This window comes from Rhipicephalus microplus, chromosome 3, assembly GCF_043290135.1.
Source record: "Rhipicephalus microplus isolate Deutch F79 chromosome 3, USDA_Rmic, whole genome shotgun sequence".
Lineage (NCBI taxonomy): Eukaryota > Metazoa > Arthropoda > Arachnida > Ixodida > Ixodidae > Rhipicephalus > Rhipicephalus microplus.
In genome coordinates this window covers 163,189,163-163,208,304 of record NC_134702.1, presented here as the reverse complement: position 1 = coordinate 163,208,304, position 19,142 = coordinate 163,189,163, and the positions used below count along the sequence as shown (strand labels likewise).

Genomic DNA, 19,142 nt, shown 5'->3' with positions numbered 1-19,142 from the left:
CCGAATCACGCGCAAGGATGTCTATCCGCTGCCACGCATTGACGATGCCTTGGACTGCCTACAGGGAGCCGAATTTTTCTCTTCTTTAGATCTCCGCTCTGGATACTGGCAGGTACCCATGGCAGAGGCCGATCGTGAAAAAACTGCTTTCATCACGCCCGACGGGCTTTACGAATTCACAGTGATGCCCTTCGGCCTCTGCAACGCGCCAGCTACTTTTGAGTGGATGATGGACTCTATCCTTCGAGGCCTCAAATAGAACGTTTGCCTTTGTTATTTAGATGATATTGTCGTCTTTTCAACTGATTTTTCAACCCATTTAACCCGCCTCGAGAAAGTCCTCGCGTGTATTTCTGCCGCGGGGCTGCAACTGAATCTGAAGAAGTGCAATTTCGCCGCTCGAAAGCTTACGATCCTTGGCCACGTGGTTTCAAAAGACGGCATTCTTCCTGACCCTGCCAAACTTACAGCCGTTTCAGCGTTTCCCGAACCGACCACCATGAAAGAGCTCCGAAGCTTCATAGGCCTTTGCTCTTACTTCCGGCGCTTCGTCCGCAATTTCGCGACGATCATCGCTCCTTTGACCAAGCTCCTCGCCGGCTCCAGAGACCTTTCAGCCTGGTCTGCCACCTGTGACGACTCTTTCAATGAACTGCGCCGCCTCCTCACGTCGCCGCCTATTCTGCGACACTACGACCCATCGGCACCCACAGAGATCCACACCGACGCTAGTGGTGTCGGGCTAGGCGCTATTCTTGCACAGAAGACGGCTTCCAAGAGTACGTGGTTGCCTACGCAAGCCGAACTCTTAGCAAAGCCGAAAGCAACTATTCTGTCACTGAAAAGGAATGCCTCGCCATTATTTGGGCGATAGAAAAATTTCGACCTTACGTGTACGGGCGCCCTTTTGACGTCGTCACTGACCACCACGCCCTTTGCTGGTTGTCGTCATTGAAGGATCCAAGCGGTCGCCTCGCCCGATGGGCATTACGCCTCCAAGAATATAATATTCGCGTGGTCTATCGCTCCGGCCGGAAACATTCGGACGCAGACGCCCTATCCCGTTCGCCTCTACCCCCGGACCCGGACTGCTGCGAAAGTATAACCTGTGATGCCACTGCCGTCACCATCGCCGACATGCCATCTGAGCAACGCAAGGACCCTTGGGTTGCTTAGATTCTAGACATCCTGGCTGGGCGGACGGCTTCCCCCCTTCTCGCACGTTGCGTCGGCAAGTGGAGCACTTCGCCACTCGCGACGACGTGCTGTACCGACGCAACTACGCACCCGGTGGACGTCAGTGGCTACTCGTGATTCCACGTCATCTGCGATCCGAAATTTGTTCCACGTTTCATGACGACCCCCAATGTGGCCACGCAGGTTTCCTGAAGACTTATTCTCGCATACGTCTCCGATATTACTGGCGTGGCATGTACCGTTTTATACGACAATACGTTCGGGCCTGCTCGACGTGCCAGAGACGAAAAACTCCCCCTTGTCACGCCAGCGGTACCTTGCTACCCTTACCATGCCCATCCCGACCATTCGACCGCGTCGGCATCGATATCTATGGTCCCCTTCCCAACACTGTTGACACTAACCGCTGGATCATAGTTGCCGTCGACCATCTCACGCGGTATGCCGAAACTTCATCCCTTCCCTCGTCTACAGCAAAAGACGTTGCGACTTTCGTTCTTCACAACATCGTATTACGTCATGGAGCACCTCGGGAGTTACTGAGCGATCGTGGTCGCGTATTCTTGTCAGACGTCATCACAGCATTGCTGCGTGAGTGCCACGTCGTTCACCGCACTACAAGCGCCTATCATCCCCAGACCAATGGAATGACAGAGTGCTTCAACCGCACCCTTGGTGACATGCTGTCTATGTATATCTCGTCAGACCACTCCAATCGGGACCGAGTGCTCCCGTTTATCACGTTCGCTTATAATACCGCCATTCAAAGCACTACTGGGTTCTCTCCTTTTTTCCTCCTTTACGGACGCGAACCTTCTTGCACTATGGACACCATTCTTTCGTACAAACCTGACTCCTCAGAGTCCACGACTTTGTCTCAAGCCGCTACATACGCTGAGGAGTGCCGCCAACTGGCAAGAGCATTCACAACCCAAGACCAAGGACGCCAAAAGCACCACCATGACGCATCAAATAACACCACTTCCTATGATCCAGGTTCACTCGTCTGGCTGCATGTTCCCTCTGCTACACCTGGCCTTTCTACCAAGTTGGTCCCCAAGTATCACGGCCCATATCGTGTGCTACAAAAAACGTCTCCGGTGAATTACCTCATCGAGCCACTGGAACCATCTTCTGATCAACGTCGTCGTTGCCAGGAAATTGTCCACGTCTCGAGACTTAAGCCCTGCTACGACCCTCCCGTGTTTACTTGTCCATAGGTCGCCAGGATGGCTCCTTATTTCGCGGGGAGTAATTGTAATGAATTAATGAATCTGAGTAACGGACGCTCTGCGGGCAACGAAGAAGACGATGATGATCGGTGGCTGCAGGAGTAGCTCGCGCACGCCGCTCGCCATTAGCCAGACCTGCCTGATAAAGGACATTTTGCCAAGCTACGTCTGAACATTTCTCGACGTACAACACCTCTATTTTAATTTATATATATATATATATATATATATATATATATAAATATACATCAGCCCTTGTCTAGTGTTGCGTAAACGCAAACTCTGACAGCGAACGTTTCCATGGGCAGTATTTTTATGCTTTGCATAATCATGAGGACCATAGTCTCTACAGATTAATTTTCCTGATGCAGCCATGTTGAGATGAAACGTTTGACATGGAATCGAAGCGTATGTGACTGTCACACTACATCGAACCAATTATTCTCTTTATTCTCTGCCATTTTTTCCGGGGTAATTACGAGTCACTCCTTCGACTATGAAACCATTGCTCATGGCCAGTCGACGTGCCTGCATCATCGTTTGTGTCAATTTATTAATCGTGAACTCAACCCAGTTGCTGGAATGTCAAGGCTAGTGTGACGGGCACGTAGTCACAAATCGCGGTGTTGAAATGACGACGATTACCGCTATTATACCTAATTAACTCATATGATCAGAAGCTAGGATACAGTCCTAATATAGCATTGTATTTTCACAGTCAATTGTGCTTCATTTTTCGCTTGAGCGCCTAGAAACGATTTCTAGAGTCACGGGTATACTGCACTGAATATAAAATGTAGTATCTAGTTATTTTGCATATAAAAAGATAAATAAATCACAATGATGCTTCGAGGCTACGAACGGGTGTTTTAGTAACTTCCTCTGTAATCGTAATCTCATGGACAAAGAAGTCTGTTACTCCTTTTGTTTATATTTAGAGCATAAAATCTCTTTGCTGCGATAAGAAGTGCCACCTAAGGAGATTAAAATTGTTATTAACAGCTTCGGCACACAGTGAGGCTGTTCATTACAATAGATCAGGGCACGTTATCTGGTAGTATATGGTCAATTATAAGAAGAAATTTAGAAAACATCTACTCGAAAAATTCTAATTGCTGTCCATTTCTTTTTCATCCACAAACTGCTGCCGTCTAGACATGGACCGTGCATGGTGTGTGCCCTTGCTTGCCTCTATTTCGACGTTTCTCTTGACAATGCCATTCACCTGCTTTGGGCTCCTGTTTGTTCTCATCATGGATGAATTCGGGACCACTCGGGAACAAGCGTCTTGGTGGAAAGCGTCTTCATTATGTGTAGTAACCTACCAGGTAAAGGATTTGTACAATTGCCTTAAAACATTGAAGCATGCGAGTATGCCAGAGCCATTATGACGACAAACTTGAAATAGGCTTTTAAATGTTCTTACATAACAGCACTTGTTGTTGACGAGAGCACAGGACGTGCTCTGTATGTAATAATAAGGTAATAAAACCAGCAGTGTCCGCATAGTTGACTTACGTGGCCGCCATGGCGTCTCTGAATATTATACCGTGTTTTGGGGACATATAACCTCAACAACACGTGTATTCCGTTATCACCAGCAATGTTATGGCAACGGTTTAGTTTCGTAACTAATGTAGAAAATTTCGCCATCATCTCAAAATATAAACACCTCCCCCCTTCTGTTCGACGGTATAAGCTGCACCCAAAGATATCTAAAAATCACTGATGTGTTCACGGAGAAAATTTCGCACCTGGTGCTCTGAAACCCATCCTAAGCTTGAAGCGCAACGGCATCAAGGTTTAATTTATTAACTACCGTATTGATGCATTAGAGGAAAGTCGCTGATTCACGAGTAGTGCGGTGAAGAAAGGAGCGAAACACTGTACGTCTGGTAAATCCACATACATGAAAAGACATACTTTCATGTGAAAAATGATTCCTTCATGTGCGATCTTCAAAATAGATGCTTGGAGGTTCTTTGGAGTAACGATCGGATCAACTTCTTTAGGCGTGGTGCATCTATAACGCTTGAAGAGCAGGTCGTTGATTAGGGCAGAGGTGGCACTGGTAGATCAAGTCGTTCTGGTCTTGCTCAAGTCTGCGAAGCAACCACTGAGACTTTCATCGTTCTTTTACAACATCGTGAAGGCTTCGCCGTCGACATTTAACGGGTGGACACTGGCTACTGGTAACTTCAGCGTTTTTCGTGACATGGATAATGACAGAGCAGCCGTGTCACAGTCACGGACGTTGTCAGCAATTCGCTTGAGATGCGGCAGGTCGTCTGCACTTTCTTTAGAAGCAAGAGTAGTCAGTGTTTTGTGTCACTTCTGCATTCAGGAAGTACAAGAAAGGCGTAGGCACTCTAAATACTGCACAACACAACATGCATATGACAAGCACAGTGCCCTTGGAAAAGTGGATGGTCGATATCCACTCTCGCTTCACGAAGGTAATGGGTTGAACTGTCCTACGAATAGACAGTTGCCGTTTCCTTAGTAACCGTATTGGTCGGAACTAGCACGCGCTTTACCACGACAGAGTCGCAACCGGTATCTCCCAGTACAGCAACTTATTGTTCTTCCAGACACCCTTGCGCGGTAGACATTCATTCCGGTCACAGTTCCAGCCCTACCATGCTATGCGACCCAAAGAAATCACGACTAAAATCTTCCTTGTCTTCAGCATCTCTGTCTTGTTCATGGTGGTTGGTTTCTCTCGATGTCTGGCCAGGCTGAAAAAGAAAACACGAAGCCCCATTGCGGTTTTTCGTACTTTTGCGAAAGCTCTCCGGTTTCTTTCCTTCCCAACCAGTTACTGACTCTCTTCCCGTAGACCTAGATTAGCAGTTTGATGGCTTGTTTCCTCATTCGCTCATACGGGGCAGTGGGGCACTTGATCACCCTTTGGGTGTTGTCCCTCTCTTCATAGAATTGTGACGCCCCCGCAAACACGGACGGAACCCCAGCCATTTCAAGATGTTTACGTTCATTTCCTAAACCCACAAAAAAAGGGAAAAGAAAGCCTTCAGGGTAACGGATAGGCATTCCGGAGTGGAGTACCTGGAAGGATTATTTCTACTGTTCTTGCGCCCCTTCCCCCCCCCTCCGCCCACCCGAGCAAACACGAGGACCGGGTGGCGCTTTGTTGTCTACAGACAGTGTGACAGTGTACGGTGGCAATAATTCGTGCGCACCCTTCAGATTTGTGGTATGGGGGAGCAGCAGAGCACCTTTTGTTGGTTCGGTGACTGCAACCCTGCTGCAGCGCCTGTGCCTGGTCCGGCCTGACTTTCCGTCAGCCTCCGTGGCTCTAGGGCTTATTGCTGCGTTCTCCGCGGATGGCCACCCGCGGCGTTGAATGACGAAGAAGGAGCGGCTGCGGAGAATTTCGCGGGAAACACCGAGCTGCATGGAGACGTTGCGACTCGGTCTGGACATCGGCTCATCAAGTACCAGGAACCGGGGCAATTGGTTCGGCCGAAAACATTTCGGCACAACTCTGCAAACTCCGGACGTTGGCCATTACAGACGACGCACTTTGTCGGAAGCATCAGGACCATTGTTCGCCCGTAATTCACGTGTCTTGGGACAGCTCGCCCATCTCCCTCTCTGAGGCTTGAGTTTGTACATTGTTACTTGCTCGGCTTTGTTTGGGAGAGGGTTTTCGACTGGTGTGGGCCGCGGGGGTGGCCGTCGAAGATAACACACACTGACTGACAGAGATATGTGTCGTGTCAACAGCGGCAACTGGTTAGGTGCCACGGAAGGGTGGAGTCGGGTCCTACGAAAAGGGACTAGGAGACGATGTGAGGAAAGTCGATGAGACGAAGACTGAGGCAGGGAACGTATGACGAGGAATGAAAGTTAGAGATGGGAAACGAGGAAGCGAGTGATTGCGGGACGTTATGAAGGAAGATTAAGATGGAAATTGCTGAGAGAGACGACGAAGACGATGAAGACTGACAACACGGACGATTCGTGAGACGAACTTCATGAACCTTATTTAGACGAGTTTTGCAGGAAGGGAAGCGGCGTGTTGAGAGATCGCGTGGCTTCATTCAATGATAACCTCATCATATGTGTCGTCGTGTGTCTCCTTTATATATGCATATCCTTGTATTGTTGCAGATATTTTCTTTATGTGTCTGTCCTGCGTCGAACGTCGCAAATGTCCAAATCATGTGTTATCGTTTTGTGTAGTGGTTGATGTACGCGGACATACGATGTTTGCAGTTAGTAATAAATGACATAAATCAGTAAACAGGAACAGGTCGTAGCGTCTCTTACTTCCCGGCCCCAGCACAAATCCCTGAATGTGGAAAGCGATTGAGACACGTAGCTAAGAGGGAACCAGATAGAAAAAGGGTTGAGTGTTCTTCCCTCTCTTTGGCGGTCGGTGGCGTAGCGGGGACGTCTCAGAATCAGTTTTCTCTTTGCGTCTAACCAGGTGGGTCAGGCCTTAAACTTCGAGTTAGGGATCAGGCATTTCGGCCAAATTGTACAAATCTTTACGACTCTGCTCTTTGAGAAAGTGAACTACTAGTTAGACTGCAGCAATGATTGTTCAGACAACCAGGTTTTGCCATCATGTGATTATGAGAAACCATTATGTGGATATGAGAAATGCCATAGCTGAGGGCTTCGGAAATTATGACTCCCTGGGGTTCTTTAACGTGCACCCAAATCTGAGCACACGGGCGTACAACATTTTTGCCTCCATCAAAAATGCAGCCGCGGCAGCCGTAATTTGATCCTGCGACCTGCGGGTCAGTAGCCGAGTTCCTTAGCCACTAGACTACCACTGCGGATCTCAAAACGGTGGATAAGGAAGTGTGTGCATGACTGAGACTTGTGTTTTGCCCTGTCAATTGGTTAGTGCTATACATTCGCCCTTATCCGAAGAATGTCGTATACTTAAATCCAGGAGCACCGATGACATGAAATTGGCCGCTTGACAGGGCTAGCCTTTCCTTGAACTCTGTGCAGGTGGTTTTCAAATGCCGCAGTTTATTCATTTTACCTTCAATGATCAGTGGAGCTTAACTTACCGAAATTACCATACAATTATGAGAGACGCCGTAGTGGAGGGCTCTGGAAATTCGGACCAAGGGCCTTTAAATCTGAACTCACGGGCCTCCAGCATTTTTTGCCTCCATCGAAAATGCAGCCGCCACAGCCAGGATTCGATCGCACTATCGCACGATTGAATCCCAGCTGTGGCGGCTGCATTAGCTACTAGACCAACTAGCTACTAGACCAGCTTGGCGGGTGCATTTTACCCTCAGAGGCTTTAGTGCTTGTAAATTAATTATCATTTGAGGAAAATGAAGCTGCGAGAATTGCCAAAGGTGCGTTTCCGGTGGGGCGCTTCCGAGCGATAGCTGCTTTTCTGGACGCCGTTGGAAATTCTGAATGCCCGAGATCATTTGCATTCGGTTGTTGGAACGCACTGCGAGGCTAAGCTGGGCGAGCAAGTCACGCAAGCGAAATGAACCACACGCGCCCCAAACAACAACTACCTTTTATTTTTTTCGAAGTACACGAAGAAAAGTCACGTGATTGTTCATGCTTGTGCTCTTGACACTCGCGCACGGAAGCACCGTTTCGCGGCGCTACAATACCCCCCCCCCCACTAGTAAATGAGTCAACACCAAGAGGTAGATCATAAGTTCAGTCGCACCGGAGGTCTTGTGCGTCGTCCACTCCCCGTGAATCTTTCGACGAATGGTTGGGCTCGTTCATTCTTGTCTGCTAGTAGCCTGTCTGGCTGTGGAACTCGAGATGGTGCACGCGCTTCGCTGTTGCTGTCCACGTGTGCTGGTTTCACGCGGTCAAGCGAAACCACGCCATGACGGCCACCCCTGTCGATTGTTATGTGTTTTTTTCTTGTTTCAACACCTTGAATGGCCCATCATAAGGGGGTTGGAGTGGACGCTGTACAGCGTCATGCTTCACGAACACGTGAGAACAGGAGGGGAGATCACTGGGGACGTGGACAGGCCATGGTGCTGGAAGACGTAGAGGGACAGGGCGCAGCTTGCTCATAATTTCCCGCAGTCGCAAGGCGTACTCGCTGTTGCCCTGCGTATTTGCGTTTTTACTGTCAGTGACGAACTCACCCGGAGGGTGAAGTGTTGTGCCGTATACGAGTTCAGCTGAGCAGCAGCCAATTTTCGCTTTCAGAGCCGTCCTAATTCCCAATGAAACCAGAGGTAGAGCCTCGACCCAATTGTGACTTGAATTTGCCGTCAGGCTAAGCTTCAGTTGGCGGTGGTACATTTTCACCATACCGTTGCTTATAGGATGATAGGCCGTTGTTCGGATGCACCGTATTTCTAGGAACCGCATGATGATCCCTAATAGGGCAAACTCGAATTGCGTTTCGTGATCTGTTGTCACAGTCGATGGAATTCCAAATTGTGCTACCCAGTGGGAGATGAAAGCGTGAACAACCATGTCGGCAGTGATATCTGGGATGTGGATAGCCTCCAGCCATCGCGTCAAGCGGTCGACGCAAGTTAGAGCGTAGTTTTGCCCTTGACAAAAAGGCAATGGTCCCACAATGTCCAAATGCACATGGGAAGATCGAGTGTCCGGCTCGGGGAAAGATTCTAAGGGGGTTAAAGTATGGTGCTGCACTTTGGAGCGCTGACGAGATAGGCACTCCCGAGTCCAACGTCGGACATCCCGGTTTATTCCGGGCCACATGAACCTAGCTTTGCAGGGCCGCTGAGTGGCTCAGATTCCCGTATGAGAGAGGCCATGGAGCGATTTATAAATGTTGCGGTGAAGATCCGGGGGCACGAACGGTCTGGCCCTCTCAGTGAACATGTTACAACATACAGGTCCTGGCGGTCCATCCACCCATTGCAGCTTCAAGGCGCTGGTTGTGGTCTTCAGAGTGTGCGTCAACTCTGGATCTCTGTGTTGAGCCGTCGTTAGTGTGGTGAAGTCAACGCCACTTGGTAGCCTGATGGCGCTTACTGGGCTGCGTGAAAGGGTGTCTGCCGCTGCATTAACCTTCCCGCTGATATGGGGTATATTCATCGTGAATTCTGTGATGTAAGACATTTGGAGGAGCTATCGTGCCACATGTGCACCCGTATCTGAGTTAACCGCGCGCAGTGCGTAAGTCAGCAGCTTGTGATCTGTGAGCCCCAAAATTTTCGACTTTCTGCATAGTGGCGGAAGTGTCGTATAGCCGCGTATGTAAGTGTCGTATAGCCGGGCTCAATTTTCTGGAAAAGAAGGAAATGGGGTTCCACCTTCCGCTTGACTTTTGCTGCAGCACGACTCCAATAGCTGCGTCTGAGGCGTCCATCATTACGCATTGCGGTACATCAGGTTGTGGGTATGCGAGCATGGCGGCATTCGCAAGAGACTCCTTAGTATGCTGAAACGCCTCTACCGCTTGGTCGTTCCACTGAAAGTCGCTCTCCTGGAGCTGCTCGTAGGCTGTGCAGCGAGTGAAGAATATGGGCGCACTTCAGAACGAACCTCCGGTAGAAGTTTACGAGTCCTAGGAACTCTCGGAGCTGGCGTATGGTTTTTGGCTGTGGAAACCACCGTAATGCTTCGACCTTGTCTGGGTGTGGTTGCACTCCCGCGCTTGAAATGCTGTGGCCCGAAAATTGTAGCGATGGTACCCAGAACACACACTTGGCCGTGTTGATAACGATGCCATGTTCTGCCAGTCGCTGTAGCACGCAGCGTACATGGCTCTCGGGCTCTTCGGGCGTGCGGCTAGCGATGAGCTGGTCATCCAGGTAAATCTTGCAGAAGTCGAGGCCCCGGACGACGCCATCCATGAACCGTTGGAATGTTTGGCCAGTTCGTAAGCCGAGAGGCATCCGTAGAAATTCAAACATTCCGAATGGCGTTGTTATCGTGGTCTTGGGAATATCCTCTGGTGCTACGGGAATCTGATGGTATGCTTTCACCAGGTGTATTTTTGAGAAGATGTTCGTGCCATGCCGGCAAGAGGTCAGGTCGTGGACGTGTGGCACTGGGTAATGGTCCGGCACTGTCACATGGTTTAGTTCCCTATAAGCCTCGCAAGGATGCCAATCACTACCTCTTGATTTGGGGACCACGTGAAGAGGCAACACATAGGGGTTTGATGAAGGGTGTACTATGGTTAGTTCCATCATATGCGAGAAAACCTGCCGGGCTAGCCGTATCTATAGCTTCTCCGGCGATGCCCTGTGGCTTCTATGTGATGCTGAACATCATGTTTTACTTTGACGAATGCCTGTTTCTGTTGCACCTGCTGTGGGAACTCGTGTACTATGGCGGTGAAGCGTGATTCTCCTGATGGACGGAGTAAGGTCGGGTTGAGCGGAGGACGCAAACACGGCTTGCCTTGAACCGCTGAACGACATACGGGATCCTGAAGCCGTTTGTTTCGAGCATCAACCATCAGACCAAAGTATTGCAGAAAGTCAGTGCCCAATATAGTGAATTTGCCATCGGTAGCTATGAACACCCATTTGAACGTTCTGTTGAAACCGAAGTCCACTGTGAAGGAAAGATGTCCGTATGTTCGTATCACCGTATTGACGGCTTAGAGTGGTGATGTTGCAGGGTTCATCTTTTCGGTTTGTGACGTGGGTATAACGCTCACCTCGGCGCCTGTGTCGACTAAGAAACGAGCCCCGTTGTTGTGGTCAGTAAGAAAAAAATACCGAGGGAGGACTTAAAGGCAACGTAGCAGCACCGGTCGCCCTCAGTGCTTGCCGCGGTCGTTTCCCGAGCGAGCGCCGGTTGGAACACAGTTACGCGCGAAATTTCCGAACCGCCGATTATACCAGCACATATTTTTCCGCTGAGGCTGTCATACCGACGTGTTTGGCTCACTTGCAATTTGTGCTGTTCTGCTTGTACGCAAAGCTGATACTGTCTCGGTGAGTCGAGAGATATCTGCGCGCATTTGCTGAAGTTCAACCTGAGCCTGTTGTTTTTGCATGGCAGCCAGTAATGTGGGCCTGGTGATCACCACCAGCTAATCAGCGAGCTCGGCGACCGCAGGTAGGTCTTTCTGCCCTGACGCCTCGAGAACTAGGCGAACATTTGACGGCAGATTTTGCAAAAAGAGCTCTCGAAACAATGCTTCGTCTACGCTGTTTGTTGTTTCGCCGCGTAATAGTTGCACGTGCCGGAAAAGCTGACAAGGAGTATGGTTGCCGAGGTTCGTGTCGTGAAACAGTTGATGTAGGCGCTGCGATTCAGGGGGCATGACACGGCGCCCGAATCGCGGAATTTTAGCGTTACGTATGTTTTTTCGGCAGGTGGATCGAGTAAGAGATCCCGTATTTCACTGGCTATGGGTGGCGGGAGGCTGCTTACGACGTAGTGGTATTTGGTCAAGTCTGATGTGATGCATCGCGCTGCGAACTGGGCTTCCATTTGAATAAATCAGAGTGCGGGGTCCGTGGTCTAAAAGGGTGGCAGCTTACCGTAGACTGAAGAGACTGTCAGCGAAGCGTCCGTTGTAGACGACAAAGTCATAGTCGCGGAGTCTGTCATCGACGTCGAAGTCATAGCGACATTGATGCCCAACATATGTGACCCGGTGTTGTGGTATAGCCACCAGGGTGGCTGCACCACAATCCCGGGTCACCAATGTTGGAACGCACTACGAGGCCTAGCTGGGCGAGCAGGTCGCACAAGTGAAATGAACCACACGCGTACCAAACAACTACCTTTTATTTTTCTTGAAGTGCACGATAAAAAATTACGCCATTCTTCGTGCTTGCGCTCTTGACACTTGCGCACAGAAGCACCGTTTCGCGGCGCTACACCGTCAACTGCTCGGTAATGTGACACTTTTCGGTGGCTGTTCGAAAGAGCGCCTGCAGACATGAACATTACCGATGAATCACCACAGTATCATATTCTTGCGCAGAAGCACGAAGACAACGAAGCATATACGGTGAACACACTTGTCGCCCGGAGTTAGAAAGGAAGAGGAGGATCAGAAGGATCTCTAACCAGTCGGCCGCTTCTGAGCTACCCTCACGACCTAATAAACGACCCCATTAAACCTCTACTGGCCTCTGTCAAACGAAACAGAGTGGTGGAAGGGCCGAGTAAGCACTTTTACTACAGAACGATCACTGCCACAGCTTCGACGAAGCCATCGACTTGCCAGTCTCCCACCAACTGCCGTGAGTCACTTCGACATGCCCGAAGAGGCAAGCGTTCCCAAGACAGCACCGTCTGGTCCGCTTTCGTACTACCGACTTTCACCGCCCTTCGGGGGAAAAGCCAAAGAATATGTCGACGCCTGGCTCACCAAGTACAAACGCGTGAGCAATTCCAACGGTTGGGATACAGTCGCTAAGCTAGCCAACGTAGTGTTCTCCCTGACCGACACCACACTGGTATGGTACGAGAACCACGTGGACGCACTCACAACGTAGAACCGTTTTGTTGAAGAGCTCAGGGCTTGTTTCGGCGACTCAGATGCTAAAAAGAAGCGGGCTGAGCAAACACCGTCGCAATGGGCACAGCTACCAGGTGAGACATGCACCACCTACATAGAACAAGTGTTAAGGCTGTGCAAGGTGGTCTGTGCTACCCTGTCGGAAGAGGACAAAGTCGGTCATCTGCTCAAGGGATTGCTGAGAACGTGTATAATTTTCTAATTTGGAAAGAAAGCCTCAGTTCTGTGTCCGACGTCATTCAGCGTTGCCGAACGTTTGAAACGCTCAAGATGCGTCGAATTGCGCCCAAGTTTGGTCAGCTGGCGAACGTTACAACTGTTGCCAGCGTGGACACGAATACTGGCCTCGACCTCTTTTCTACCATTCGACTGATTGTTCGCGAGGAACTGTCTTACCGAGAAATGTCTTGTTCGATCGCTGACCATCCCGAGTTGTGTCTGCCACGTGAGGCTATGGATGTGTCTCCTTTGACCCCATGGCAACCTACGATGAGTGCGGAAACTGCAGAGCACAGGCCAGCCCCACAGTTAAGGATGACAGGCCGATTTACTGCTTCGTGGTATGACCGACGCCCTCTCCGCATGCCTCCTGGACACCTGACGTCTCATTACAACGTACCCAACCAGTACATCCGTTACACAAGAACAAATGATGACGCTCAATTCATCGACCAGCGACCAACGTTTCGACCTCGACCAGTGTGCTATTCCTGCGGTGTTCTAGGCCACATATTGTGGTTTTGCAACCGTCGGGTGACTCCTCGTATCACTAAACATCCGACTTTTCACGACCCTTTGAACAGTCTCATGGTGTCCGGCCCACATCCTACCTGATGACAACTATTGGCCCAGCAACTTCCCCAACCACTCCCCGGCATCTGACAGGAGTTTGACGCCCCCACCGCAACCTCGTGCTCATCGTTCTCCTTCACCACTGCTTCGCAAAGCTCCCTCTTCACCACCGGAAAACTAGCCAGCGTGGTTGATGGGGGTGAGGTCGCTGGAAGCGTGCTACTGTCAGAAATACCTCCTGTGTGCACGTTTAAAAACAAAGTGCGTGTTTTGGTTGAATATGTGCCTGTGATGGCCTTGGTGGACACATGTGCAGCGATTGCTGTGATGAGTGCTTCCTTTAAAGACGTGTTTGGGCAGAAAGTTGTTTCTACCTGGGATGAAACTTCGACGTTCTGTGGAGTGAGTGGAGAGCCATTGCGGCCTATTGGTGTGTGTAGTGCTGAGATATTTTTGGGAGGCCTCATCATAACGACAGAGCTTGCAATTATTTCTCGGTCGACACATAACGTCATTCTCGGCGTGGACGTTTTGCGAGAATGTGGTGCCACTGTTAACTGTCGCACGGGGAAAGTCTTTGTGAGTGGCCAGATGCCGTCAGAACTTCTGGAAACTCCAGCGGACGACCAAACTACGCTGTGTGTCTGTGGCGATATGTTCATACCTGCGTTGTCTACTGTACGTGTTCCTGTTGTTTGTGGTGGCGCGGATTCTGACAGCTTCGATGCGAGCGTAGAACCAATGCACATAAACTACGTGAAGAAGAATGTGTTGGTTCCGCATTGCGTGGTGTCGACAGATGGCAGACGAACTGGCCTATGGGCTGTAAACTGTTCCTCTGAGCCCGTCACACTACCCAATGGTTTGAAATTAGCTTCGGTCAGCAAAGAACACGCGACCTCATCAGTGGTCGAGCTGGCAGACGTGCCGGAAAAAAACGTGATGGAACTGGATGTTCCAATCTGAACGGGGCGCTTATGGCAACGATTAATAAGTCGCCTAGCTCAAGTGGGCGTCAAACTTTAATGAATGCGCTTTCGAAGCAGGTTTCGGTATTTGACTTTGCGCAGAAGGACAACGTAATCCCTATCCCCCTGTCTCGAACGCACCGTACCATCAACACTGGCGCGGCAAGCCCGATTCGCGCAGAACCATATCATGTTTTGCCGCCAGAAAGGCAAATTATCAACGACAAAGTTCAGGAAATAATGCAAAAGGGAGTGGTACAAGAGTCAGCCAGTCCGTGGGCAGCACCGGTAATCCTTGTTAAGAAGAAAGATGGATCTTGGAAATTTTGCGTCGACTATCGCCGACTGAATGCCGTGACTAATAAGGACGTATACCCGCTGCCCCGTATAGGGGACGCAATAGACTGCTTACATTCAGCCTCTTATTTTTCCTCCATAGACTCACGATCCGGTTATTGGCAAATTCCGATGCACCGAGAGAAAAACAAAATGACTGCCTTTGTAACCCCTGATGGGCTCTTTGTATTCAACGTGATGCCATTTGGACTATGCAATGCACCAGACGTTCGAGAGGTGTATGGACATCATTATGCGAGGCTTGAAGTAGAACATCTGCATGTGCTACCTCGACGACGTCGTAATCTTCGGCCGCACGTTCAGTGAACACAACTCTCGTCCGGATACTGTTTTGAACTGCATCCGAAACGCTGGCCTAGTTTTAAACTCAAAGAAATGCCACTTCGGAGACCGCCAGGGGCTTGTGCTCGGGCATCTCGTTGACAAGGGTGGCATCCGGCCTGGCCCCCAGAAGACAGCAGCTGTTGAAGTGTTCAATGCGCCGCGTTTCGTCAAGGAGCTTCGTAGTTTTTTTAGGCTTTGTTCGTACTTCCGCCGCTCTATTCCGAAGTTTGCCGACGTTGCGTATCCTCTCACATGCCTCTTACGAAAGGACAATTCCTTTGAGAGGACTCCGGAGTGCGACTCTTCATTGCGTCAATTAAAGTTTTTGCTGACATCACGAGCTGTCCTTCAGCACTTCAGTCCTTTTGCTCCAACAGAACTTCATGCGGATGCTAGCGGCATAGGTATTGTAGCCGTCCTAGTACAACGTTACGGTGACCGCGAACACGTCATTGCATACTTATGTCGCTCCCTAAGCAGGCTGGAGCGAAATTACACTGTCACAGAACAAGAATGCCTGGCGGTAATAATTGCAATTCAGCGCTTTGGGTCTTACATGTACGGACGCTCATTCACAGTAGTAACCGACCACCACTCGTTGTGTTGGCTTGTCAACCTTCGTGATCCCTGCGGCCGCCATGCGCGCTGGGCACTCCGGCTACAAGAATACAGTTTTACCGTCGCTTACAAGAGTGGTCATCGACATGCTGACGCGGACTGTCTTTCACGTATGCCACTTAGCACAACGGACCTTGACCATCTTGTTGCGTCTGTGTCGCCTACATTCCCGGACTACCCCAGTTTCAGCGCAGAACAGTGGCAGGACGCTAAACTAGCACCACTCTTCACCGCTACGTGTGCTTCTACTATTCCACGCCGTTTCTGCGTGCATGATGGACTGTTGTTCAAAAGGAACCTCTCCAGTAGTGGTACGCGTTTTCTTCTAGTGGTCCCGGAGAGCCTGCGAACAGTTATTATGAGTATCATGCACGACGACCGTACATCTGGACATTTAGGATGCTTCACCAGACTAAAGAGCGCTTTTATTGGCCTGCTATGCAGAAGTTCGTTGAGAGTTATGTGGCAAGCTGCATGCAATGTCAGCGTCACAAACTTCCATCAACTGGTCCAGCTGGTCTTCTACAGCCGATGCCAACTCCAAGCGCACCTTTCGAACAAGTGGGGATTGACTTTCTGGGCCTCTTTCCTCAATCGGCTAAGGGCAACCGATGTACAGTTCTTTGCGTCGACTATCACACACGCTACTGTGAGACGGTGGCCATCACCTCGTCAACTGCCAGTGGCATCTCGTAGTTTTTGGTACAGTACGTCATCTTCTGACACGGCCCACCTCGCCTGATTATCAGCGATCGTGGACGACAATTCACTGCGGATGTCGGGGAGGAGCTACTTAGTTTATGTGAATCCCGCCTGCATTACTCGACACCATACCACCCCCAAACTAATGGGCTGACGGAGCGTACCAACCGCACTATTATCAACATGTCTATGCATGTCTCATCCGACCACAAGAATTGGAATGACGTACTCCCGTTCATTACGTACGCGTTCAACACCGTGAAGCATGAGATTACAGGTTAAAGCCCTTTCTTTTTGCTTTATGCACGCTCACCCCGGCACACAATCGACACAATCCTACCTTTCTGTAATCACGACAACGTCACTGTCACCGATACTCTCTGACTCGCCGAAGAGGCACGTCGCATAGCTCGACAACGCATATTGGCATCACAAGACAAAACGAAAGCAAGCTATGACATTCACCATCGACCAGTGACTTATCGCCGTGTTGATGTGGTGTGGTTGTGGACTCCGATGCGCAAGCACGGGTTATGTTAAAAGTTTTTGGCCACTTACGATGAACGTTTTGTCTTCGTCGACAGACTTACAGAGGTCAACTATATAATAGCTCGTCTCACGGCGAGTGGTCGACGAGCTGCCAAAACTTAAGTGGTTCATGTTGCCCGCCTGAAACTGTACACGCCACGACAACTCGACCGCCTCATCCGGCGGCCTTCGTCTGCGCGAAGACAACGAAGACAACGAAGACAACAAGACAACATGCACGAAGATAACGAAGCATATACAGTGAATGCACTTGTCGCCCGGAGTTTGAAAGAAAGAGGAGGATCAGGATGATCTCTGACCAGTCGGCCGCTTCTGAGCTGCCCCTCACGACCTAACATATGGCCCCTTTCAACCTCTACCGGTCTCTTTCAAACGTAACACTATCATAGATGCATAGCTGACGTAGGTGCGTGCGCGTACATGTATGATTGGTAAAGAATGACTGCTGTTGTGCTCTGAAAATTCAAGCCGTTATTATCGCCGCATCAAATGAAGAAGGGGAATCATCAATGGTTGTTTCAGTTCACGAACCTATCGTTCAGTACAATTGATTGTAGCCTTAAAGCAAAGGAGTGCTTTCACATAAGTCAAATTTTTTTAGTGAAAAGTACGACCTATGTTGGAATCCTTTTAGCATGACATCTACCCGTTTTAGCATGACACCTACTCCAATATTTGGGTACAATAATTCCGGAACAGTTCTCCACCCAGACATCAAAAGGCGTTGCGGCAGTGGCGCAAACAATATACGATCCAACATGAACCAGTGAACTCCTGTAAAAGTTGCTGTGTCCAGTGTTTTCCATTGTGTCGCAGCGTCATAGCGCTGAAGCTGCCCCCCCCCCCCCCCCCTAGTGCGCCTAAGCTCTATTTATTATCTCACCGGAGTACCGGGAATCCTAATTCGCACCAATGTGTCTAGTATAATCCAGAATAAAAAAAACACTCATTTAAGCCGGGGGCACTGGACGAAAGCAAGGTTTACAATAGGGTACACCTATCAGCATACATACATACAAAAACTTTATATATACACCAGAGGGACTAGTTTAAGGAAGTCCTGACATCTTCTCAACCAGTCGGCAGCTCCAGCCAAGTCGGCACATTAAAATCGTTTTTTTTTTGTCGAAACTGAAGTGCTCCTATTTCAAGCACGAAAAGGGAGCACACTTTTTTTTCTTTTGGATGTGGCCGTTATTATTTTCACGTTTTTAAGTGTCTGCACAAGTTTACTTTAGCCAGCAAATATACACAGGCGCATTAGCTCTTGGGGAAGTAGCATGGGACTACGTGTGGTACGAAATGATTTTCTATCCTACAAAATACCAACCCATCGTATTTATTTGCTTAAATTTATACCATTATGGGCGCATATTTCTGACTAACGTGGATAAAACGTTCGTTACAGCTCTGGCAATAGCTTTCTTGCAGCCGCGCATCAGCCTACACAGGTTTGTTGTCATGGCCGCTGCCCTCACCAGTGCAGCTATTATTGCCACTGCATTCGGCCCCAACATGGCATGGATGAGCGTAATTTTCGGGGGTGCTTATGGTAAGCAAAGTCCACACATAATACAGATTTAGCCCTTAAGGCATCTTACTTTTAAAAAAGCGCTAAATAGTTTCATTAGGAGAATAAACCATCTTTTTGGTTAAAAAAAACTTCGACGTGAAAGGGGCTGCGAGTTGGTAGAAGAATGTCACCTAATTTTCAGAAGTTCCAACAAGGTAAAAAAAAGGTGTAAAAGCCGGCTGGAAATTAGTAATGGTGCTCAGACAGCATGTGTGCGTTAGTGCAAATAAACACCGTGCTATAGATTACATGATGGCCTCATTTACTGCACCCTCTAAGTCGGTACAGACAAGCCGCTAGTCACTCTCAAGGCTTCTCTAAAAGTCTGTCGTGAGAGTTGTTAGAACTTTTGGTTGCATGTTCTGTGATTGAAAGGGATC

At 49.4% G+C, this 19,142-nt stretch overlaps 1 long non-coding RNA gene across 1 annotated transcript in view; it reads left to right on the top strand.

Moving 5' to 3' along the window:
• LOC142803985 (uncharacterized) overlaps positions 1-18,735 on the top strand; it is a 34,406-nt gene extending 15,671 nt beyond the window's left edge. Inside the window, exons 2-3 of the long non-coding RNA XR_012894400.1 lie at positions 3,585-3,757; positions 18,598-18,735. This is a non-coding gene — a long non-coding RNA (uncharacterized LOC142803985). The remainder of the gene's footprint in view (positions 1-3,584; positions 3,758-18,597) is intronic.
• Positions 18,736-19,142: the final 407 nt, after the last annotated feature.